This window comes from Nycticebus coucang, chromosome 17 (assembly GCF_027406575.1).
Source record: "Nycticebus coucang isolate mNycCou1 chromosome 17, mNycCou1.pri, whole genome shotgun sequence".
In the NCBI taxonomy this organism is placed as follows: Eukaryota; Metazoa; Chordata; class Mammalia; order Primates; family Lorisidae; genus Nycticebus; species Nycticebus coucang.
Window position 1 is genome coordinate 24,610,757 of NC_069796.1, and position 27,169 is coordinate 24,637,925.

Genomic DNA, 27,169 nt, shown 5'->3' on the forward strand with positions numbered 1-27,169 from the left:
TATTAGCACTGAGATAGACAAACCATGATGAGGAATTCAGGAAAAAGTGGAACTAAGAAAGAGTGCAAATTCCTGAGTAAAGATAATGGCCAGTTTTCGTGCTAACCCTCCTCTGGGAATGCACACTTAGGCAAGGCAACATCCTTTTGCGTGGTACTACTTAGCTGGACCCCAGGGTTACTAAAACCCAATTCACAAGTATGTATCCATAACATTGCTTTAACCTTGAACTCTATGAAGAAATTAAAAGGAATGGAATAAGAATGAACTACACATTGTACATTAACTTAACTAAACCAAAACATAGCAAATATCAAAGTTTTCATGTTCAAGTGCCAACTTTTTTTTTTATTAAATCATAGCTGTGTACATTAATACAATCATGGGGTACAATGCACTGGTTTTATATACAATTTGAAATATTTTCATCAAACTAGTTAACATAGCCTTCAGAGTCAAGTGCCAACAATTGATTCCTTCAGGCTTTGCAAATGCTTATAGATTAGCTTCTAGTTTGGATCAGTTTGAAATCCTCATTTTGAACAGTCCAAGTTTTGTGAGGCTCATCTATGTGTGAACACATTTTTGTCTCTGCCTTGGCTTCGTGTTGCCCTGTATTGTCTACTACATATACATATATATTTTTATACATATACATATATACATATACATATATATTTTATATATAAAATAAACTCTCCCCCTCTATACCAGTAATTGCTGAGGGTCCTCATAAAGTGCTCATATTGCAACAGGATTCCTTGGAAGGTTTCTTCTCTCCAGTATACTCTGCAAAATGCTTGGCACTAATACGCTACCCACCTTTTATTTCTTTTTTTATTAAATCATAGCTGTGTACATTAGTGCAGTCAAGGGGTACAATATGCTGGTTTCATATACAATCTGAAATATTTTCATCAAACTGTTCAACATAGCCTTCACGGCATTTTCTTGGTTATTGTATGAAGACATTTGAATTCTGCATTTAGTAAGTTTTGCCTGTACCCATTCTAAGATGCACCGTAGGTGTGGCCCCACCAGTTACTTTCCCTCCACCCCAACCTCCCCTCCCTTGGCCCTTTCCCCATATTCTTGTGCTATAGTTGGGTTGTAGCCTTCATATGAAAGCTATAAATTAGCTTCATAGTAGGGCTGAGTACATTGGATACTTTTTCTTCCATTCTTGAGATACTTTGCTAAGAAGAATATGTTCCAGCTCCATCCATGTAAACATGAAGGAGGTAAAGTCTCCATCTTTCTTTAAGGCTGCATAATATTCCATGGTATACATGTACCACAATTTATTAATCCATTTGTTATCCACCTTTTCTTTTTTTTTTTTTTTTTTTTTGTAGAGACAGAGTCTCACTGTACCACCCTCCGGTAGAGTGCCGTGGCGTCACACGGCTCACAGCAATCTCTAACTCTTGGGCTTACACGATTCTCCTGCCTCAGCCTCCCGAGTAGCTGGGACTACAGGCACCTGCCACAAGGCCCGGCTATTTTTTTGTTGCAGTTTGGCCGGGACTGGGTTTGAACCCGCCATCCTCGGCATATGGGACCGGCGCCCTACTCACTGAGCCACAGGCGCCACCCAACCCACCTTTTCTTAAATGACTTCACGCACACCAGCTCGCAATCAGTACCAGGTGGCATGCAAAGTGAGAACATTAAACCTACTGAACTGCCACACACCTTATCCCCAGGCACTTTAAAAATGATATTTTCTTTAGTCAAGAGAGATTTAGCCCTATCTCTTTATGAAATCTACTTTTAATGACTTATCCTTTCCCAAAATGAAGCTGAACTCAGTTCATTTCTACCACACTTTAAAATTACTTTCAGGGGCAGAGCATGATGGCGGACAGGACAGACGTGTAGCCCACCTCTCCCAGCCATCAGGTGAGAGGAAAGGGGGTCTGGACCTTCCCCGTGTGTGGATTATTGCAGCAGACAGACAACTGGAGACGCTCAGCGAACTGGCGAATTGCTATATATGAGCGGTAACTTAAAACCACAGACTCTGTTGTAGAGATTCTTCCCTGCTTGGCCATGCTGGCCAGCAGGCCCCTCCCCTACCGAGGTCAGCAGCTTGTAAATGCTGACAAAATCCAATTGACAAATATTTATTCCTGAACTGAGGGAGGCATCCGAAAGGAGAGCCACTCAAAACCACGGGGAGCTAGGCAAACTGTTAGACAATTGAAGGGAAGGGATCCTGCCCGGGAAACACACATTTTGAACTACCCAAAAGGGTGGGCACCTTTCCCCCAGGTGTTGGAGGGGGTTGGCGATTCAAGCTGAGGGGCGATCTGGCGGGTGCCGATCTAAACAGAAAACTCTCAACCATAAAACTCAGAATAAGGTCCCCAAGGCTCCAACCACGGGAACCAGCTGAATCTGCCCCCAACCCGGCGCCGTCCCAGCTACCCCCACTGAAGCTGCTAAAGCCGCAGGAGCCAGCTACAGCCAGCTGGAGCCACAAGCCCGCCAGCAACCCTGCAAACCCAGCACCACTCTCCCCACAGCCGATTGCAGTCACCAGTTTGCAGGAGAATCTGGGAGCAGAGTAGAAAGACTTAAGAGGCGTGCACACTTGCACTGAGTGGGAAGGTCAGTCGCAAGTGCTGTCTGGAAGGGAACAGCTGAGGTTACACAATTCTTGGGCAACAAACTTTTACAGAAATTCCAAAATGGCAATCGGCCATGGAAGGTGGTTACCATGGTAACAACATAAACTGAAAATCAAGTATAAACCTTGGAACCACTCACAGCGCCATCTGGTGTCCAGAAAGTATATTGCAATATGAATATATTCCTACGAAAGTTGATCCCTACAGCAGACATATAGATGTATTTAGGTATATTTCTACACACAAAAATATTTTTGTAGTTGGTGCGTTTTTTCTTTTTTGTTGTTTTTTTTGGGGGGGGGTTTGTTTTGTTTTGTCCTATTTTTTCCTCACCATTTTCTTGGAGGAGCTTTCGATAATTTTTTATTATTACTTTTTATATAGATATATTTTTTATTTCTATGTTTTCTAATTTTAATTTCTTCTTTCTTCTCTTTTAACATTTCTACTAACACCACTTTTTTCCCTCTTTTTTTTCTTTCTTTCTTTCAATTATTTTACAATTATCACTATTTTTATTGCAGTTGTTTTTATATTGCTGTTGTCGTGGGTGTTGTCTGTATGTCTATGTGTTTCTGTCTGTTTCTGTATCTATGGGCCCATGTGCCTGATAACCTTTGTATCTGTTTATTTGTTCATTTGGTCTCAATGAGCTTGGTGTTACGACCTGCAACTCTGAGCTCCCAGCACTCCCCTCCACGCTCAGTGATCTGAAGACCTGCCCCCCCAGGAGTCCAGATTCTTCGATGAACTCTCAAGAGGTGTAGACAGGACCTGGACTGCAGCTCGCCAGTGCTGATTCTACAGCTCAGGAGTGAGAAGACGACAGCCGGCTGAGAGGGAATCACACTGGAGCAGTGGTGCCCCAAGGTGCAGAGCAACAGCCGTCTGCAACAATAACAAGGCCGACTCCCAGATATCCCATAGACTCTCCTCCTATCTCCCTGGGCAACCAGATGAGGCCGAGCATCTTCTCAGATGGCAACCACCACGGAACAGACCTGGGACTGAAACACAGGCCCCGTGAGTAAAGGGTTTGCCTGAGGCAGTACTGACGTGGAACACGGGAACTAGAAAACACACCCACAGAGCCAAGAAAGTCCCAGGGTGGGGCTGATCCAGAAGACCACTCTACTGAGCCTAAGATGCACCTGGCCCTCAGGGGATCACCAGCTTATAAACAAAGGAGGCCAAGAGGCTACAGCTGACAACTAATCATGCTGGGAATAAAAACCCACAGGAGTAAAGACAGCGCCTGAAGCACAGGTTCTGGGAACTCAAATCAGCCTCTCCTCTGCTGAGGAATCCAGCAAGGTCAGAAACAACCCCACAGGGTTGTTCCGTTCACCCAGTAACATAAACTAAGGGTGGGACTGGAACAGAGTGAACACCTCCAGCCTCCATCAAGTGCCCGAGGTCGACAGGCCACACCACCCCCTGCTGGATAAAGACAGAGAGCAGCGGCCTAGATGAGCAGACACAGACCACCCTGTGACATAGGCAGGTGCAAACCTCTGGAGTATCTGCTTACTGCAGACAACTGACTAGGTAACAGCCCTGTGGGGCTAGCAGCGACTGGGTGTGACAGAGCTGCAAGGTGGGGAAGGAGGCATCAACCTTCCCAGACTGATCTATTTACTGGGTGGCTCCTCCTGACCCCACGCAGCACTTGAGCAAGCCATAGTACAGCAGTCACCAGACCCCTGTGATCCAGTTCCCAGAGATCTCCTGAACTCTCCCACCCGACACAGCTGCTGACTGAGACAATTGATTTGGACCTTTTGAACTGAGCCAATCACCTGGGGACTATCCAGGTGGTGCCCTGGGTGTGTGATTGTAGGAAGGTTTGATTTTCCTTTTCCATTTGTTGCCTGTGGTGGGTGGGGTGACTTAATTGCTGGTATTTCTCCACAGCTGAGACTTCCACCCAGAGTAACTGTTTCACTTGGGTCAAATAGAAACCAGCTGAAAACAAGACAGAATCACTTAGCCCCTCTACACCAAACAGGGCCCCAGTTTCTCAGGCCACAGCACTGTACGGGTCCTTGACAAAGCACCAGGGGAGAAATCAAAGGGAGTAAAACAATCATGGGGCGGAATCAGCGGAAAAACACTGGTAACATGAATAACCAGAATAGATCAACCCCCCAAAGGAAAGGTATGGCCGATGAAATTGAAGATCCCATTCATAAACAACTGGCTGAGATGTCAGAAATCGAATTCAGAATTTGGATGGCAAACAAGATTAACAAAATGGAACTAGGAATTCGAGGAGAAATTCAAAAGCCGTCTCAAGAATTTAATGAATTTAAAGACAAAACTACCAAAGACTTAGACACACTGAAGCAAGAATTTGCAGCCCTCAAAGATCTTAAAAATACAGTAGAATCCCTCAGCAACAGAATGGAGCAAGCAGAAGAAAGGATTTCTGACACTGAAGATAAAGCCTATGAACGCTCTCAAATTCTCAAAGAGGAAGAGAAATGGAGAGCAAAAACAGATCATTCTCTCAGAGAGCTCTGGGATAATTCGAAGAAGGTCAATATCCGAATCATTGGAATTCCTGAAACCGATGAAGTGGCCTCGCTGGGCACAGAGGCCCTTCTAAATGAAATTACGAAAGAGAACTTTCCAGACATGCCTAGAGATTCTGAAATACAGATAGCAGACAGCTTTAGAACCCCAGCATGACTCAATCTGAATAAGACATCCCCCAGGCATATCATAATTAGCTTCACTAAAGTTAATATGAAGGAGAAAGTTCTCAAAGCTGCCAGGAGAAAGAAAGTTATTATGTACAAAGGCAAGAATATTAGAATGACTGCAGACCTCTCTGCTGAAACTTTTCAAGCCAAAAGAGGGTGGTCATCGACTTTCAATCTCCTAAAGCAAAATAACTTCCAACCCCGGATCTTGTATCCAGCTAAACTGAGTTTCATCTATGATGGAGAAATTAAATACTTTAATGACATTCATATGTTGAAGAAATTTGCCATAACCAAACCAGCTCTTCAGGATATTCTCAGACCTATCCTCCATAAAGACCAACCCAATTCTACACCACAAAAGTAAACTCACTCAGAAACTTCGGATCAAACTCCAACTTCCACACTGGTGAATGGATTCAAAATGCACACTGGACTTTTGAAAAACTCAATACCCAAAACTTCACCAGACTTATCCATACTCTCCATTAACGTGAATGGCTTAAACTGTCCTCTAAAGAGGCATAGGCTAGCTGACTGGATACAAAAACTCAGGCCTGATAATTGCTGCATACAAGAGTCACATCTTAACTTAAAAGACAAATACAGATTCAGGGTGAAAGGATGGTCATCCATATTTCAGGCAAATGGTAATCAGAAAAGAGCAGGTGTTGCAATCTTATTTGCAGATACAATAGGCTTTAAACCAACAAAAGTAAAGAAGGACAAGAATGGTCACTACATATTTGTTAAGGGTAATACTCAATATGATGAGATTTCAATCATTAATATCTATGCATCCAACCAGAATGCACCTCAATTTATAAGAGAAACTCTAACAGACATGAGCAACTTGATTTCCTCCAGCTCCATAATAGTCGGAGATTTCAACACCCCACTGGCAGTGTTGGATTGATCCTCCAACAAGAAGCTGAGCAAAGAAATCTTAGATTTAAACCTAACCATTCAACATTTGGATTTAGCAGACATCTACAGAAAATTTCATCCCAACAAAACTGAATACACATACTTCTCATCACCCCACAGAACTTACTCCAAAATTGATCACATCTTAGGTCACAAGTCTAACCTCAGTAAATTTAAAGGAATAGAAATTATTCCATGCATCTTCTCAGACCACCATGGAATAAAACTTGAGCTGAGTAACAACAGGAATCTGCAAACTCATACAAAAACATGGAAGTTAAATAACCTTATGTTGAATGACAGCTGGGTCAGAGATGAGATTAAGAAAGAAATTGCCAATTTTTTGGAAATTGACTGATACTTAGAAGCATGTCACCTTCCAAGACTTAGCCAGAATCGAGTGGAAATGTTGAACAGGCCCATATCAAGTTTGGAAATAGCATCAACCATACAAAACCTCTCTAAAAAGAAAAGCCCGGGACCAAATGGTTTCACGTCAGAATTCTACCAAACCTTTAAAGAGGAATTAGTACCTATGTTACTCAACCTGTTCCAAAAGGTAGAAAAAGAAGGAAGACTACCCAACACGTTCTATGAAGCAAACATCACCCTGATCCCCAAACCAGGAAAAGACCCAACAAGAAAACTATAAACCAATATCACTAATGAATATAGATGCAAAAATATTCGACAAGATCCTAAAAAGCAGAATCCAGCAACACATCAAACAAATTATACATCATGACCAAGTCGGTTTTATCCCAGGGTCTCAAGGCTGGTTCAATATACGTAAATCTATAAATGTAATTCAGCACATAAACAAATTAAAAAAACAAAGACCATATGATTCTCTCAATAGATGCAGAAAAAGCCTTCGATAATATCCAGCATCCCTTCATGATCAGAACACTTAAGAAAATTGTTATAGAAGGGACATTACTCAATCTGATAGATGCCACCTGCAGCAAACCCACAGCCAACATCATATTGAATGGAGTTAAATTGGAATCATTTCCACTCAGATCTGGAACCAGATAAGGCTGCCCATTGTCTCCACTGCTCTTTACCATTTTAATGGAAGTTTTAGCCACCGCAATTAGGGAAGAAAAGGCGATCAAGTGTATCCATATAGGGTCAGAAGAGATCAAACTTTTGCTCTTTGCAGATGATATGACTGTATATCTGGAAAACACTAGGGACTCTACTACAAAACTCTTAGAAGTGATCAAGGAATACAGCAGCGTCTCAGGTTACAAAATCAACATTCATAAATCGGTACCCTTTATATATACCAAGAATAGTAAAGTTGAAAAAAACAGTTAAGGACTCCATCCCATTCACAGTAGTGCCAAAGAAGATGAAATATTTGGGAATTTATCTAACAAAGGACGTGAAAGATCTCTATAAAGAGAACTATGCAACTCTAAGAAAAGAAATAGCTGAAAATATTAACAAATGGAAAAACATACCATGCTCATGGCTGGGAAGAATCAACATTGTTAAAATGTCCATACTACCCAAAGCAATATATAATTTCAACGCAATCCCCATTAAAGCTCCACTGTCATACAGTGATGATCTCGAGAAAACAATACTTCGTTTTATATGGAATCAGAAAATACCTCGGATAGCCAAGACATTACTCAGAAATAAAGACAAAGCAGGAAGAATCACACTACCAAACCTCAGACTATACTACAAATCAATAGTGATCAAAACAGCATGGTATTGGCACAAAAACAGAAGTAGATATCTGGAACAGAATAGAGAATCAAGAGATGAATCCAGCTACTTACTGTTATTTAATTTTTGACAAGCCAATTAAAAACCTTCAGTGGGGAAAAGATTCCCTATTTAACAAATGGTGCTGGGTGAACTGGCTGGCAACCTGTAGAAGACTGAAACTCAACCCACACCTTTCACCATTAACTAAGATAGACTCTCACTGGATTAAAGATTTAAACCTAAGACATGAAACTATAAAAATACTAGAGGAGAGTGTAGGGGAAACCCTTGAAGAAATCGGTCTAGGTGAGTATTTTATGAGGAGGACCCCCCAGGCAATTGAAGCAGCTTCAAAAATACACTACTGGGACTTAATCAAACTAAAAAGCTTCTGCACAGCCAAGAACACAGTAAGTAAAGCAAGCAAACAGCCCTCAGAATGGGAGAAGATATTTGCAGGTTATGTCTCTGACAAAGGTTTAATAACCAGAATCCACAGAGAACTCAAACGCATTAGCAAGAAAAGAACAAGTGATCCCATCGCAGGCTGGGCAAAGGACTTGAAGAGAAACTTCTCTGAAGACAGGCACATGGCCTTCAGACATATGAAGAAATGCTCATCATCTTTAATCATCAGAGAAATGCAAATCAAAACTACTTTGAGATATCATCTAACTCCGGTGAGACTAGCCTATATCACAAAATCCCAGGACCAGAGATGTTGGCGTGGATGCAGAGAAAAGGGAACACTTTTGCACTGCTGGTGGGAATGCAAATTATTACATTCATTTTGGAAAGATATATGGAGAACACTCAGAGATTTAAAAATAGAACTGCCATTCAATCCTGTAATTCCTCTACTGGGCATATACTCAGAAGACCAAAAATCACATCATAACAAAGATATTTTTACCAGAATGTTTTTTGCAGCCCAATTCATAATTACTAAGTCATGGAAAAAGCCCAAGTGCCCATCGATCCACGAATGGATTAATAAATTGTGGTATATGTACACCATGGAGTATTATGCAGCCTTAAAGAAAGATGGAGACTTTACCTCTTTTATGTTTACATGGATGGAACTGGAAAATATTCTTCTTAGTAAAGTATCTCAAGAATGGAAAAAAAAGTACCCAATGTACTCACCCCTGCTATGAAACTAATTTAGGGCTCTCACATGAAAGCTATAACCCAGTTACAACCTAAGCATAGGGGGAAGGGGGAAAGGGAGGGGAAGGAGGGGGATGTGGGTAGAGGGAGTGGGACCGGTGGGATCACACCTGTGGTGCACCTTACAAGGATATATGTGAAACTTAGTAAATGTAGAATGTAAGTGTCTTAGCCCAATAACTGAAAAATGCCAGGAAGGCTATGTCAACCAGTGTGATGAAATGTGTCAAACGGTTTATGAAGCTAGTGTGTGATGCCCCATGATCACATCAATGTACACAGCTATGATTTAATAAAATAAAATAAAATTACTTCCAATTATCTACCCTACATAGGCTCCATTGTGTGGGTTATCCAAACTGTAAATAATCTGCAAATGATGCAGCTTTGGTTTTATAATGTATTACCTTTCTGAAACCAAATTACAGTATTAATTATATTTGACTTCAGCAAATATTAACATTTCTTTGCATCCTCTAAGCTCAGACACCAAATGAAGAGATTTAAATGTAAGCCAGAATCATGAGGTGCCCCAGAAGAAAACCAAACTGCAAGTTGAAACCTCCAACAATAAGCCACAAAGCAGTTAATCCTCACAGGAGAGGTCAGCTCTAAACCAGCCCTTGCTCCAGCCTCTACCTGGCCCTTTTTGGTCCCTGCTACCTGGGCTGATCTCAGTTGGCCTGGCTGCTGGCATAGTCCTTAACACAGGGGTATGGAAACTGCTTGTAATGACAGTTAAGGTTCTTGAACTAGGTAATCAAGGCCTGAAACTGTTGTTATTTTAGCAGCTGCCAACACTTGCCCTCGGTGAATAGTTCACTTTCTGTCTCCTTTGTAACTGAAGTCTAAGGGTCCAAATGTTTAAACTCTGGAAGGTGGGAGTCAGGGCAAAGAGGCAAAATCATGTTCACAGCATGATCCCTGAAAACATCAAAACATTGTCGCTCTTGCCTTTTGTGAAGACAGCCCTTCAGCTATTTGTTCAGGTTTCCCTACCAACTTCATGATGAATGAGGTTTTCCAAGGGCTTTTACACACAGCACTGTTATTTCACTGGGGCGCAGTGAGTACTTTAAACAGATGAAGACAAAGAAAACCAGCCATATAATTCAGGGTCTGATTGCTTTTCCACATGTCAGTGGTAAAAAGCACAATGCTCCCTTGAGCAGCTCTGAGTGGTTGCCTGATTGAATCCAGTAAAGGCTGATAAATTTTGGAATGCTCTCTCAACACAAGAAAAATAGCATCTTGATGGAATACTCAACTCCATGGCTTTGCACCTTGCAAGAGAACCCTAGAAATCAGTAGATCTCACCAATGGGGAAAATCTAAAATGTATTTCCCATAGTCTCCTAGTAATCCCTGATATCTGGAGGACAAGAGTTGACCCACATTTTTTGGAATGTTACCTGCAATTGTAGTGTATAAGGTAAAGGTTATTTACAAAACAATTTTAGGGGCGGTGCCTGTGGCTCAGTGAGTAGGGCGCCGGCCCCACATGCCGAGGGTGGCGGGTTCAAACCCAGCCCCGGCCAAACTGCAACCAAAAAATAGCCGGGCGTTGTGGCAGGCGCCTGTAGTCCCAGCTGCTCGGGAGGCTGAGGCAAGAGAATCGCGTAAGCCCAAGAGTTAGAGGTTGCTGTGAGCCGTGTGACGCCACGGCACTCTACCGGAGGGCGGTACAGTGAGACTCTGTCTCTACAAAAAAAAAAAAAAAAAAACAATTTTAGGAGTGAGCATTTTCAGAAAAAATTAAAAGGTACAGTGAGGAAAGTAGAGGAGGTCTACTCTTTCTTTACATCACTTTTTCGCTACTGCCTAAAGAAAGAAAAGTCCCACTTATATTAATCCAACTTTATAGGACACGATGAGAAAAGAGTTGGTATTAAGATTCTTACAGTCTATGCCTATGGTGCATATGCAACCAATCTTCCTTCACTGTGATCAGATTTTCTTTATTGTAAAGGGAGTTGACAAGAGATTAGAAAAAACAAGATCCAATCTTGGGATACAGGGTAATGCAAAGGAGGGTGGGGAAGGGAAGCACGTGTTTGTAACCTTACCCCTCAACTCTTAGTTGCAGACACATCGCCTCTTCATGCTTCAAAAACTTCCCTTGAGAGTTATTTTTGCTTATATATTTCTTTGAAAGAGTATAAAATGCTTTAACACATCCCTGAGTAAACGCTTTCCCTCGGACTCCCAGCATAGTCTATTCCATACAGCTAAATAACAACAGCTCATGGTGAAATTACACATAATCGATCATCTGTCCACTGATCAGATACCCCAGGGCCCCGTTTCTGAAGATTTCATTGTACATGTTTTCTAGGCATACGTATGGTGGAGTCTATTGATTCATGCACATTGATTCATGCACGTGATTCATGTTTTTTTCCTGTTCATGCATGATTATTTTCAAGTGTTTTATGAGAGCAGATGTTTTAAGAGCATGCTGAGTATTCGTCTTTCCTTGGCTGACACTTTTTTTAATTCACATAAACAACAAATTGCTATTCCGCTGTCCTTTTGATACTGCAGGAGGGGGTGGGAGTGGAGTCACCCAACAGTCAATTCTCCTTAAGCAGAGGCATTTTGTCTGTTTCCCTCCCCTCAAGTACTGCCACAGAGGCCCTGCCAGTCTCTCTGCCTCCACCTTTCCTTCTTTCTCTGATCCTTCTCCCAATCAAAGCATTTAAACTTAGCTTTTCCACACTGAGACTTTCTAAGCTGGCGCAAACCGAATACACCAATGTCCTATATAGAATGCAACTTTCCCTGTTGGGTTTGTATCCACTCCACATAGTTGAATTTAGATAACAGCTTATTTCCTGAGAGTCAACATGTACTTCTGCTTGAATCCACAAAGCCAGTCCCATGTTGGTGCTACAAAAGTCTGTTACTACAGAAAATAATGTTCTGCCACACATTCGTCAAAAGAGCGGCCAATTGGATATTTTTGCATCAATAGAATGAACACAGCCCTAAGCTGCAAAGTTTTCCTACCTAAAGAACGTGACTTCGGGTCTTATAAACATGGAATATAGATGAATTTTTGTGCCTTTAATAGCATTTTAGGTGGTTCTGCAAAGCATGTTAGTAGGCAAATAAAAGGTGTTTCTTACTGCCTTCTAACTTTATGAACTGCTTCATCAGGATTAATACAACCATTCACGTGATTTTAGAATTCCTCTAAATTTAGAATACTTGGAGATGCTAACTGAAGGTGGGAAGAGACTGATTATCCTTGTCAATTCCCCTCTACCCATACAAATACGACCTTCCTTTTCTCAGTATCCACATTCAGTAAAATTTTGTTCTTTCCAAAACATCATTAATTCAGATCTGTAGGAATTGGTTTTCAAGTGACCATTTCATATCTCCCTTTTACTATGAAGAAATCAGCCAATCATTCCATCAATGTTTGTAGAGAACCAAATTATAATTTATGTACTCTGTGTGCTAGAGGCATTACTGTGAGTAAAGTGTGACCACTTTCTGTTAGAGAAGGAGCACACACGCAAACAGTTCAATTAAGAAGAGGCTTGGCCAGAAGAGAGCTTGAGCAAGCTAGGAAAATATTCATTTTCTCTAAACACAAATGAATTAACTCACTTTGAACTGCTGCGTAAGCTCTTTCTGAGAAAGGACCAGCAATTGGTGAAACCGAACATTAAGCAGGATCACAAGATATAAAATTTTACTGCCATTTGGGCTTTTGGCCAAAGTATTAACTTCAAAACTGAGGACAATAGGTGATGAGAACCCTCTTTCTCAAGAGGGATATTAGAGTTCTCCTATATGATTTGATAAAGGTGACAAAACTGGTCTATCAGGTCCATCTCCCACCTGCAGTTCGCAGAAGAGAAGGCTGGAGATTCCAGAGTTCATCTGAAGGGAAGTACCCTTGTACTACAGAAGTAGAGACATGGGGCAGAGAGCCTCCCACAGGTGCTTCCCTTCCAAGCCAAGAGAAGAGAGATACTGGAAGTTTATGTACAAAGGAAATGGCTTCTCCCTGGCAGATGGTTTCTTGCTAAGTATATGAGAGACCAGCTCTATGCCACTACTAAAGTGGAATGCAAGAAAATTCTTGGGAGAAATTAATACAAATCTCTAAATTTGGGAGGGTACAATAAGCAAAGGATGTGTTTCTATGGGTATGAGGCCAACACTAAAGTAAGAAGCAAATGACACAAAAATGACAATTATAAGGTAAAAAGAGAGGACAACATTTATTCTGACTCCAGTGAAAATGCAGTATAAAATGTCCTGGGCCCAAGAGACACCTTGGAGGGTAGCAAGGGATGAAATAGCTTTCTTATGTGGGGCCTTTAGAGGCAAGTATTGAGAAATTGCTCACCAGCAGGAGGAACATCTTATATACTGCTAGGGGCAGGGACAGACGAGGAAGGGTCACAAGAAATGAGCTCTCACCCATGTGAGTGAAGAGGAAAGGGTGAAGGAGGGCAGGGGGACCCACCGTCCAACACTTGTTAGGACAGGAGGCACCAAGGGCTGGTTACAGCAGTGTTAGTCTTTGTCCTCTTTCCTCTAAAGCATAGAGTCTAAATCTACCTTCCTATGCCATGGACCCTGGAAGTCACCAGCAGCCAAACAGGGAAGGACTGGAGAGCACAGAATGCAAAGAAAGAGATGACACCATCTTCCCCTTCCCAGACTCTTTTAATTGGATGGAAAATTGAGCTTAGAGATTGAACTAGACTGGATTTTAAAAACCACTTTAAAATTACACTATTTTTATAGCTGAAATGGACCAGAAAGCTATAGATCTTCCCAGGTAATAAGAAAGAGATTTAAAAAAAAAACAAAAAAACTTTCTCCAAGATAGTATGATAAAAGGAAAAAAAGCTATTCCTGATTGAGCCCATTTAGTAAACCAATAATTGTAGGACCTATGCAATGGAAGGGAGTGAAGAAGTAGAAAACTTAATACATTTGTAGATACTTATTAGTCATCCTTAGTGGCCATGCCAAATATCCCAGAGTGGTGACTTAAACACCACAGTTATTGTCTCAAGTACTAGAGGCTGAGAACTCCAAGACCAAGATAGTGGCAAATCCAGTCCCTGGTGAAGGCTCTCTTCCTGACTTGGAGATGGCCTCTGTGTTCCCACATGGCAGAGAGCACTCTCTGGTGTTTCTTCTTATGAGGACACTAATCTTATTGTATCAGGGCCCCACCCTTATGGTCTCATTTAACCTTAATTATTTCCATAAAGGCCTTCTCTTCAGCTATAGTCACATTGGGGTTTAGGGCTTCCACATATGAATGGAGGAAGATTCAGAAAGAATTTGACAGGAGAAATGATAAGGAAAAAAATAGTAGAAAATCTATCCACATACATATCACCTAAAAGTAAGTTTAAAAAGAAAGGCATGGGTTTTATTTTTGTTGTTGTTGTTGTTGTTGTTTGTTTTTAAAGATACATGGGTTTATTGGGTTTCCACTTTTGCCTTCACAGAATTAAAAAGGCTTAAAATTTAACAGCAATAACAATGTTTAAGATAAAGACTAGAAACAAAAAACAGGCGATTGCTGCATTGAAATATTAAGCACTAATAATAATGCAAAGAAAGTAACATTCACATTGTCAGAGAAGAGTGTCTATTATAGAATGCTTTGACTCTGAGGTTCAGTATGATGTCAGTTAACTTATTTTCCAAAGTCTCAAAAAATAGACAATATTCATAAATAAAAGTAAAACTATTTTAAAAAAGCAGATCATGCCAAATCTTATAGACGATACAAAAAGAAATACTTCAAAATCATTCTACTTCATCTGGATATACCTGACATTGAAATTGGAGAAAATATATTATTATAAAGGGGAAATTACAAAAATATTTCATTTATGAGGATGTAATATCCTACACATATTAACAAGTTGAATTAAAAATTAATGATTATGTATTTTGGTCAGCATTAAATCCAATTTATGTGAAAATTAGTATTTTCTTTTTTTTTTTTTTTTTTCCTTTTCCTTGCCCACACCCCCTCCCTCCTTAGTGAAGCATCACAGGAATGGAGAAGTATAAATCGTATGTATTCAACTTTGATATGAGGACAATTAATGACACAGTGGGACATGGGGGAAGGGGAGACCAGACAGTGAAGGAAGGAGAAAGGTATGGTTTTATGCTTAAAGCCTCTGAGAAAAACAATTGCTGAATTATATGTAAATACAAAAAATATGTCAGAAAGGAAATTTGAAAAGCAAATCACAAAGAAGAAAACGGGAAAAATCTTGAGTCTATTGTCTTCCTAAGAAATTATATGATTAATTGAATGCATATGAAATCCATGGTTGATTTACGATGGGAAATTTAAATATAAATGCCATGTTAAAAATAACAAAGGATCTTAAAACCTTAGAACTCTGAGTCTGAATAATACATAAGTACATAGAAAAGCTGAAAATAAAACTGGCTTCAAGAAAGAAATCATAGAAAGTAAAATAAAAATGTGCATTTATGGCATTTGTAAGAATCTGAATTATGACCAAATATCTGAGGAATAGTTGCTAGCTTTCTTGAAAGAAAGAAAATCTAATTGTATTTGGTAAACATGTTCATATTTATTTTAAGCCGTGATATAGTCCAGGCTTCTTTTTTTTTGCAGTTTTTGGCCAAGGACATTGAACTCAAAGGTTTGAACCCACCACTCCTGGCATATGGGGCCGGCACCCTACTCCTTAAGCCACAGGCGCTGCCCAGGCTTCTTAATGAAGAAAAAATAAATCAGTGAGATATGAAGTCAAAGCCATAAAGTTCAAGGTGGTACATTCAGCATATGCCTTTGTCTCTTCTCCTTTGAAACTCATTACAGTGGCGGTTAAAACGGAGAAGAAGAAAATTTACAAAAGTGCTGAGAACATATGGGACATCAAAGGGCCAGATATTGTCACCTGTTTCTGGAAGGCAGAGTCAGGAGTAGGATAGTACATTATATACACGAAAGCAGAGGAAGCTCAAGCCATGAATGCAAGAGAGGACTGAAGTAGGAAGTCCTGTTAATCTTGGAATTCTCCAGAAAGAACAAGTCAAAAGAAGAGAGAAACCAATTGCCAAAATTCTGAAATGCTAGAAAATGATCAAAAATAAAGTCAAGGGATCATTCAGAACACGGAACAAGAAGGACAAAGAAATTGAAAATATGAGCAAAAAGAAAAGAGGCATATAAAAATCAACCCATCTGATTAATAGAAATCCTATAAAAGGCAAGCAGAGATACAAAAGGAGGATCTGTTTTACCTTGATGTGTGGCCTGGGGGGATGTAATAGAAATCAGAAGCAAAGAAATGGAATCAGAGCAAACTACCTGTCTTGGCAGTAAAAAATAATTACATACTCATAGTCACATAAATATTGATTTGTTGTTGTTGCCTCAAAGGCAAAAAAATATGAGTGGTAATTGTAGAACAGAATATAAATCTTATCAACTTTGACAATACAAAACCAAAAATTTAATTTAAGGAAGGAAGAAAAAGAAAAAAAAAACAGAAGAAAGGGGAGAGGAACTAAGTTTTCATTTTAGAACAAAATCAAGTCAATTAACTAAAGTAAAGGGAAAATAGAATTATGAGGTATTTTCTAAAGTTATGAAGGGAACCAACAATAGGTCTAAAAATAATAACGTAACCCTCAAACGTAGGGGCAGGAGCTGAACCTGGAGGGTGAGCCAGACCCTCTTCTTTCACACTAGGAAGTAGAAATTGTCTTATGTAACTAAACTAAGAAATGGCGGGTAACTAATTTCACTTAGATAACTACCAGAAAGAAAAATATATTAAATGTTTAAAAGACGTGCTGGTGGAAATGAGCCTAGGAGTGGGAGTGAGGGAGTCTCCCTTTTCATAAGCTCCTCTGCATTCTTAATTTTCTGTGCAGTATATCAGATACTTACATGCAGCATAAACAAAGTGGGAAAATTAATGACTCGTTCTTCAAACACAATAATTTTTTTTATCATTAAATCATAGCTGTGAATAAAAAAACCATTCTGATAAAAAAAATAAAAAATAAATAAATAAATCATAGCTGTGTACATTAATGTGATCATGGGACACCATACTCTTTTTTATTTTTATTTTTTTATTTATTTTTTTTTTTTGTGGCTTTGGCTGGGGCTGGGTTTGAACCCGCCACCTCCGGCATATGGGACTGGCGCCCTACTCCTTGAGCCACAGGCGCCACCCCATACTCTGGTTTTATAGACCGTTTGACACATTTTCATCACACTGGTTAACGTAGCCTTCCTGGCATTTTCTTAGTTATTGTGTTAAGACATTTACATTCTACATTTACTAAATTTCACATATACCCTTGTAAGATGCACCGCAGGTGTAATCCCACCAATCACCCCCCCTCTGCCCACCTCCCCAAACACAGTAAATCTGGGATTAAAATTAATTCATTTTAGAAATAAAGTATATTCAAGGACCCAATGTGTGGAACAAATGGTAAGCATCTTTTTATGGGGTTTCTCAAATATAAATATCAAAATGAGCAAATATCCCAACAAGGCTGGAGTAGGATACTTGATTCAACCAAAGTGTGGCTCTGCAATCTTTTTCTGTAGAAATCCAGATAGTAAACATTTTAGGTTTTGTGGGTCATACTCAATTCTGATATTATAATATGAAAGCTACCATCAACATATACAAAGGAATGGGTATGGCTCTGCTCCAGAAAGTATTTATAAAACACACTGTAGGCCAGGGGTCCTCAAACTGCGGTCCGCGTGCCACATGAGGCAGTGTGATTGTATTTGTTCGCGTTTTGTTTTTTTACTTCAAAATAAGATATGTGCAGTGTGCATAGGAATTTGTTCATAGTTTTTTTTTAAAACGATAGTCGGGCCCTCCAACCATCTGAGGAACATTGAACTGGCCCCCTGTTTAAAAAGTTTGAGGACGCCTGCTATAGGCAGTATTGGGCCCAGGGGCTATAGTCTGCCTACCACTGAACTAAAGGATCAAGGACACTAAGACTTTCCAATTAATAAATTGGAAAGTTTTGAAATGCTAGAAAATGATCTTTTTCCCTTTAGTTAATGGATTTGATTTTGTTCCAAAATGAAAAATCAGTGCCTCTACAGATCTTTCTTCTGCCTGTTTTATTTTTTTCTTCCTACCTTCCTTAAATTTTTGCTTTTGTATTGTCAAGGTTGATAAGATTTATATTCTTTTCTACAATTACCAAACATATAATTGTATAACTTAAATCATTTGTGCTAATAACAAATATACTAGCAATTATTGCTATATGTAATTCTTAATGTTTACATACCTTTTTAATGAGATCTGTTTAAATAAGACCTAAAGCATATCCATTCTTCTCATTATACAGACAATAGAAAAACAATGATAACACCAGCTAGCCCTGGTAAGGGCCCCTTTTAGATAGCTAGTATTTGTTCTATTTCCCCATCAAAAGGAGACCCCTAAGTAGCTACAATGACACAGTCTATTGTTACACTTTAATACAACATCAAAGAGCCAACTTGTGGCAATCTCTCAGCAGTTGACAGTGACACCTAACTTGGAAAGAAACTCAGTATTTACTGCTTCAAATAAGCAACATTGTATCAAACTAAAGATTAGCACTTAGCCAGGACACTGATGGCTTGTTGAAAAATGCCACATGAATCACTACCAAATGATATTTATTAAGCAACTTTGTGCCCCTAGGACCTAACTGAATGCTCTACTGCTAAGGTTTCTTATTTAATGAATTGGCAGTGTGGATGAAAAGATTCTCAAATCAAATCAGCTTCCACCTCAAAAATCTTAATTACAGTTATGATGACTGTGAGCAAATTATTGTCCCAAATAAAACTTTTGGTAGCATCCTACTATGATCCAAAAGGATGAAAAATCACAATTGACGAGTAAAAGCATTTGATATGTGACTGATTTTTTAAAAAGAGAATAATGAAGGAACTCCTCCAGCCTCACAAAGAAATCTTTCATTTTGGCGTGGCTGGTTCTTATTAGATACTGTATGAATCTAATTCTAGTGCCCAGATACACAGATTAAAAACAAGAACACAGCCAAACCTTACAAATCACAGTAAATCCAAGAATGAAGGAAATTGACAATAACAACTCTTGGACGGTACCGAGAATTTAATTCTAACAAAGAAATCAATGTTATACAACATTTAAAGACAGGTTTGAGGAAAACTGTGTTTTATTTTTAACTTTATAGACCAAAATAATTGCAAACATCCACCCACTATATACACACCTGGGTACATGCTAGTACATGCAACACAGCAAAGTAAGCTACTGGAAATTCACTAAGGAGATTGTAATAAATGATCAATTCTGAATCTCTAGCCATTCTGAATCCTTTTGAGGCAAAGAATATTTCCAAACTCAAACCAGAAATAAGAAAATGATCCATATGCAAGACTTATTTGTTCAACAAACTTCCACCCCAGTCTTCAGCATGCTTCCCTGCAAAATCGCTGAGTCCTTATTTAATTTTAGAATTAAAATAATTAGTACCTAAAGACTCTTCCTTAGAATTAAAGATTTCAAATTGAAAAAAAAAAACTGTACATAGCACTATTTAGCTGTACATAAACATTCATTATAAGAAATAGGAAAGACCATCATTATAAATAAAGTCTTTTTCCTCAGGAAAATGCAAAATAGAAGTACATCCATAGGACCATCCAGTCTCCTTTAAGTTCTGCCTTTGCCCAATTTGTCCAGATAAACACACTGTTAGGCCCATCTGTTAAATGCTTCATCCTTCTGGTATTGCTTGCCCTCTGTTATGTGATATACCTGGCTAAAATTCTGAGTAACTATGTCAACCACAGGTATCAAAAAACTATTAAGGGAAGATGCACTATTCCCTTCCCAAATAAATGCGTTTTAACAGGAACCACTGATGCTGGGATGCTCACGGTCCTTTGACCAAGTGCATGAGACAAGCACCTAGTGTAGAGCAAAAAGGATTTGAGCAGCTATGGCATCACTTTCTCTAGTTAGCCTTCTGCTTTATCTACACATTAACCAGCAACGTTCATTTGCATGGCCTCATCAAAAAACGCAGGTTTTGTTTAGAGACTAAAAAGTTGATATTTATGAGTCCAGAAGAACAGATTTCTCCTTGACAGTATTTGAAGCCAATAAACTCAATCTGTAGAGATCTTCAGGCAAACCATTCCTTATACTGTGTCAGTTTAAAGTTAATTTATAAAGCTCCACAAGGCTATTTGTTCCTAAAACATATTAACTAAATATTTAAAAGTTAATATGTTTGCAATATCAGAAAAATTGATTTGTAATGCAGGAAAGATAAATTTCTTATACTATGTATCACTATAGGTAGAGTATAAGAAATTTATAAGGAGAATGGAACAAAATCAGTATTTCTCAGTGTGATCCAACAACCATCTTTATCCGAATCACCTTTTAAAATGCATGTTCCTGGTCCCCACTGTAGAATTGCAGATTTCGAATCTCTGAGTGGGACAAAAGGTCTGCATTTTTAATAGACATCCTAATCAATTTTAATGATAATATTTCCACAGAATCCCATATTATATTGCTCACAGGACATATTTATTGATGCCCAAGATCATGACACCAAGTAAATTATCTTCAGAAATAAGAGGTTTTTTTGTTTGTTTGTTTGTTTGTTTTTGTGGTTTTTGGCCGGGGCTGGGTTTGAACCCGCCACCTCTGGCATATGGGACCGGCGCCCTACTCCTTGAGCCACAGGCACCGCCCAGAAATAAGAGTTCTTAATCAACAGTCTGAAAACAGTGGTCATCCTCCTCCTGGGACCAGCAGAACAGCACTGTCATGGACTTCTCTTATTGATAGCAACACCACAGATAGCAAAGGAAAATATGCAAGGTGCCTAAGAACTAGACTCAAATCTTGTATACTGTTACTTCTCCCATAGTGTATTGGTCAAAACAGTCATACCTCCAGACCCAAAGTCACACAGTATCATATATATTTTATAAGAACACAGGCATATCTGAAGACATATCAGACACATTCAAATAAGTACTGACAAGGTGGGCAGGAACAGAGGTAGGGCTCTGATATACAACATAATAAATGAGTAATGAAAATAAGAAAGAAGGGTGGTGCCTGTGGCTCGGTGAGTAGGGCACCAGCCCCATATACCGAGGGTGGTGGGTTCAAACTCAGCCCCCACCAAACTGCAACAAAAAATAGCCAGGCATTGTGGCAGGCACCTGTAGTACCAGCTACTCGGGAGGCTGAGGCAAGAGAGTCATCTAAACCCAGGAGTTGGAATTTGCTGTGAGCTGTGACACCATGGCACTCTACTGAGGGTGATAAAGTGAGACTCTGTCTCTAAAAAAAATAATAATAATAAAATAAGAAAGGAGGCTCACATAGCCTAATGAAAATAATGGTCTATCAACTAAGTAGTATGAGTAACCCATATTTTTCTACATCCACTCCTTTAAAAGTAAAAAAGAAAAGAAACATCTTCAGACTGTTGAAGTAACTTACCTAGGTGACAAGCTTCTCTAAGTTACTTATCTGCTAGTTATAGCATTATAGCTGAGCATGGGCTAGAAAGCATTCCTCATCCAGCTATAATGCAGATTCTCTCATCTCCAAAATAATATCTATCAGTCCTGCCACTAACACTAAAATTAGTCTATTTTTAAACCAAGTTAATTTTGATTTAATAGGCTGTTAATTGAATGTTTGAAATAGTTTCACTCTTTAAGTCTAATTTAATGTATCTTCAAAAAACTTGTAATGAGAACTTAGAGGGGAAGTTTCCTCTTAAATACATAAAAATGAGTAGAGAACATTGTTCAGACTTAGTTTTAATTCAAAAAATATTAATTTCAGACTGGGCTAAGCTCTGCAGGAGATATACATAAGGTGGGGGGGGTCACATGGTAGGCCTCAAAAGTGAGATACAAAATATAGATTTCAAAAGAAAAAGGATAACATCCTGTCAGGTAAGGCAAGGAAACTTTCATGGAGGAATGAGCCTATGAAAAAATACTTGCAATTTGTATTTATATCAAAATCAAATAACTAATACTCCTTACATATAAGGAATTTGTACAAATTGAGAACAAAAAGATCAACTACACTCAAATCTTATACACTGTTACTTCTCCCTTACTCTACTGGCCAAAACAGTCATACCTCCAGACCCAAATTCACAATATTATATACATATATTTCCGAAGAACACATGCATATCTGAAGATATATCAGACACATTCAAGCAAGTGTTGACAGGTAGGCAGGAATGGAGGTAAGGTTTCCAAAAGAAAATGAACAAAAGATATGAACTTTTTATAGAAGAAATGGAAACAGTTCTTAAACAATAAGGTGCTTACCCTGACTCTTGATAACTACACTGAGACACTGTTTCTCATAAATCAGATTGACAAAAATCCTACACTTGACAGCTCAGCCTACTGAACAGCTCAGCAGTCTGAGGAAAAGCCACTCTCATCTCATTCATTGCTGGAGAAAATCCACAGCAGTACAACCCCCATGGATGGGAATTTGGCAACATCTATAATACTTCAATTACATATGTGCCTTGCATTATATTTGTATTGGACTTCTCTAGATCTAATCACCAGTTTACAAAAAGCAGGACAGGACATGTTGAATATACCCAAGGATTTAATCAGCCACAATTCACATTCCAAAATGGTGGCATGAACAGGGAAATTGAACACAGACAAATTACTTGATGATTCAAGGAAAGTATCTCTTAGGTTTGCTAATGCCATCTGGGTTTTTAATTAAATCTCTATGTGTTAGAAATACATACTAAATTATTTGTAGTTCAAACACTAGGCAGTCTGAGTTCTGCTTTAATCCCCTTAAAATAAAGTATGAGGAGCTAGATAATATCAGAACAGCAAAGTATTGACCATTATTGAAACTGGGCAATTGATAAATAGGGATTATACTATTTTTTCTATTGCTATATATGTTTTAGACTTTTTCATAATTAAAATTATTTCAGATATTAAAGTATTATCCGGAGAATGCCATGTCTCCAATGGTAACAAAAAAATGGGAGTAGGGGGCAGCACCTGTGGCTCAAAGGAGTAGGGCACTGGCCCCATATGCCGGAGGTGGTGGGTTCAAATCCAGCCCCGGCCAAAAACTGCAAAAAAAAAAAAAAAAAATAAGTGGGAGTAGGGATTGATCATCATCCAGCAGGACTACAGAAAGACCTAGAAAAAAGAACCATCACACAGAAAAATCCAAGAAGAAATCACTGCCCAAAACCACCGGTTCAATTTTAATTTTTCTTTTTTTTTTTATTTTTTTGGCCAGGGCTGCGTTTGAACCCACCACCTCCAGCATATGGGGCTGGCACCCTACTCCTTTGAGCCACAGGCGCTGCCCAGTTCATCAATTTTAAAGATAATTATTAGGTAATTTACAGTTTAAGTAAAAGCAATGGGTATAAAAGCCAGACAAGAAAAGTCTGGAGAAGTAATCAAGGATAAAATGGAAAGGTAGAGAATAAATGAGAGATTCTTACAAGGCTTTTGGCCATGAAGAGAAATTGGTTTTAAGATACAAGTGTCATAATGGTTACTAATTCACTACCATAGTAACCATCGCCAAGTCAATCAAATATTCTTTAAAGTCACTAAATCTTCAAAAATAGTATAACATGGAAATGGCACTAGCTTAGGAATCAGAGCATATAAATAACTAACTTCAAACTTTACCTCAGTTTAAAATCTGTTTTCTTCCTTTAGTAAGGAAAGTGATTTTGGAGATATAAAACTATAGGAATATGACTTTGCATCAGTCTTCCCCCAAGGTACCTAAAAGTGGACAGATCTGCATGAGAAAAGAGGGGGACAGTGCAATGTAACATCTCGTTCAACCACTAAGCTCTGGATGTAGTAACTATTTCTGCATTGTTAATGAGCAGAGGGTTAAAGGGATCCCTCAGAAACAGAAATATGTAACCAGGCATAGGCTAGAGTGTGAGTCTTCCTCTGGTTACCACAAGGAAGTAATTTATTACAGTAGAGTTTCAAGAAAAGTTGGCACTAACTTTATCCACATGTCTCCTATTGTGAGCTATCTCCAGATGTTGGCTAGAACTGCTGAGAATCAGCAAAAAGTTAAACAAGTCTGAAATGTTCAATGAATAAGCTCAAGGCAAGTTTTAGAGAAAAGGTCAAGGTAAGGACAAAGATTACTGGGGTCCACAACTCTAAACTGTAAGCTCTTCCATCTGACTCCAAATACCTTGAGAATAAGAAATATGTCTTCAGCTCACTTATTCAACAAATATTTTTTGAGACCATAGTACATGTTAGACTCCATGCTGGATGTGAGAAATTAAAGAGTAAATTTTACTGACTATAATAGCACTAACATTTGGAAAGTATAGATTAAAAGCAGTTCTGAATGGAACAGGGCTTTACTTTCAGGTGAGGCGGACCCACCTGAAGTTCAGGAAAAGAATATTAATCAGCATGAAACATATCTGCCTAGAAAGCAAATTATCTATTTACTTACACTTTGGCGGAAAAACAGGAAGCAGTTTCTAGTAGAAAGCATTTACACACAACACAATTATAACTTGTAAATAATGGAGAAAATAAAAATTTAAAACAAAACTCAGAAGGAGGTGGAGACAAGATGGCTAACTGAAGCCAGCTTTCCACAGAAGCTCCAGTCCAGGAGAGTTAAAGGACAGAAATTTAGCAAGTAACCTGGTGGATTAGAGTCGCACCAAGAGAGAAGGTTGAAGAATGCACATCAACCCTGCTGAGGCGAGCTGTGACCCCCAAGGATACAAACAAAAGGTACAAAATCCATCACCAAGCAGATGGGAGTTCCCTGACCAATGAGAATAGCTTGGAGTACCCCATAAATAAACGAGCAGAGTTCAATTATACTCCATGGGAAAGACCCTCTAAAAACTGGACCTACTTCCCCTACTAGGGCGCCATGGCACCCTCCTGCCAGGCATTAAACTGTGTAAAACTGTATATATTCTCTACCTGCAATTCTGAGCTCCCAGCACTCCCCTCCAATCTCACTGAGGTCTGGAGGCCTGTCCCCCAGGAGTCCAGATTCTTGGGTGACTTCTTGAGGGGTGTGGATAGGGCCTGGACAGCTGCTAGTCCATGCTGATTCTGTGGCACAGGAGTAGGAAGAGGACGGTAGGCTGAGAGGGAACCACGCAGGAGTGGCGGTGCCCCGAGACACAGAGCACCAGCCATTTTTGCCAACAATATGGCTCATCCCTAGATATTTCTGGAGTCACACCCTCTGTCTCTCTGGGCAACCAGAGAAGGCCGGGCATCTTCTCAGGTGGCAACCACCGGTGGAACAGATCCAGGACGGAAATGCAGGCCCCATGAGTAAAGGCTTTGCCTGAGGCGGTACTGGCCTGGGTCCACCCAGGGGACTAGAAAAAGCCTGCACAGTGCCGGCAGACTTCCAGGGCAGGGGTGACCCAGAGGACCACTTTACTGAGCCTAAGACGCACCCAGGCCTCAGGGGATCATCAGCCTAGACAAAGGAGGGCAGGAGGCTAGAACTGACAGCTAATCGTGCTGTGAATACAAACTTGCAGCAGCAAAGATAGGGCCTAGGCACAGGTTCTGTGAACTCAAAACAGCTTCTCTTCTGCAGGGGAATGTAGCCAGACAGAAACAAATTCTGCAAAGTTGTTCTGTTCTGTCAGTAACATCATTCAGGGGTGGGGCTTGAACTGAGTGAACACCCCCAGCCTCCATCAAGATTGTCAAGGCTCACCTCCCGCTGCCAGATAGAGGCAAAAAGCAGCAGCCTGGCGGAGGAGACCTAGATTTCCTTGTGATTCAGGGAGGTGCAAACCCCTGGAGTATCTGCTCATTGGAAGCAACTGGGTCACAGCCCTGCAGGGTATCAATGAATGGGTGTGACAGAGGTGCAAGGTGGGGAAGGAGGCATCAAACTTCCCAGACTAATCTATTTGTTGGGTGGGTCCTCCTGACCTCACGGAGCACCAGAGCAAGTCATATTTGAGTTGTCAGCAGACCCCTGCGATCCAGTTGCCAGAGACCTTTTAAACACTTCCACCTGAAACTGGTGCTGACTGAGACAATTGATTTGGACCTTTTCAACTGAGCAAATCGCCTGAGGACTATCCAAGTGGTGCCGTGGGTGTGTGGTTGTGGGAAGGTTTGATTTTCCTTTTCCAACTGTTACCTGGGAGGGTGGGGAGGGCAGGGTGACTTAATTGCTGGTATTTCTCTACAGCTGAGACTTCAACCCAGAGTAACTATTTCACTAGGGTTGGACAGACACTAGCTGAAAACAAGACAGAACCACTTAGCCCCACCACACCAAACAGGTCCCCAGTTTCTCAGGCCATAGCATTGTACAGGTCCTCAGCAAAGGTCCAGGGGAAAAGTCAAATGGTGTAAAATAATCATGGGGCAGAATTGGCGGAAAAACCCTGGTAACATGAATAACTAGAGTATATCAACCCCCCGAAGGAAAGATACGGCAGATGTAACTGAAGATCCCATTCATAAACAGACGGCCGAGATGTCAGAAATCAAATTCAGAATTTGGATTGCAAACAACATTAATAGAATGGAGGAAAATTTGGAATTAGAAATTTGAGGAACAAGTCAAAAGTTGTCTCAAGAATTCAATGAATTTAAAGACAAAACCAGCAAAGATTTTGACACTTTGAAGCAAGAATTTGCAGTCCTCAAAGATCTGAAAAATACAGTAGAATCCCTCAGTAACAGAGTAGAGCAAGCAGAAGAAAGGATTTCTGACATTGAAGACAAAGATTTTGAACGCTCTCAAAGAGGAAGAGAAAAGGAGAGCAAAAATGGATCATTCTCTCAGAGAGCTCTGGGATAATTCAAAGAAGGGTAATATCTGCCTCACTGGAATCCCTGAAAGCAACGAAGTGACTTCGCAAGGCACAGAGGCCCTTCTCCATGAAATTATGAAAGAG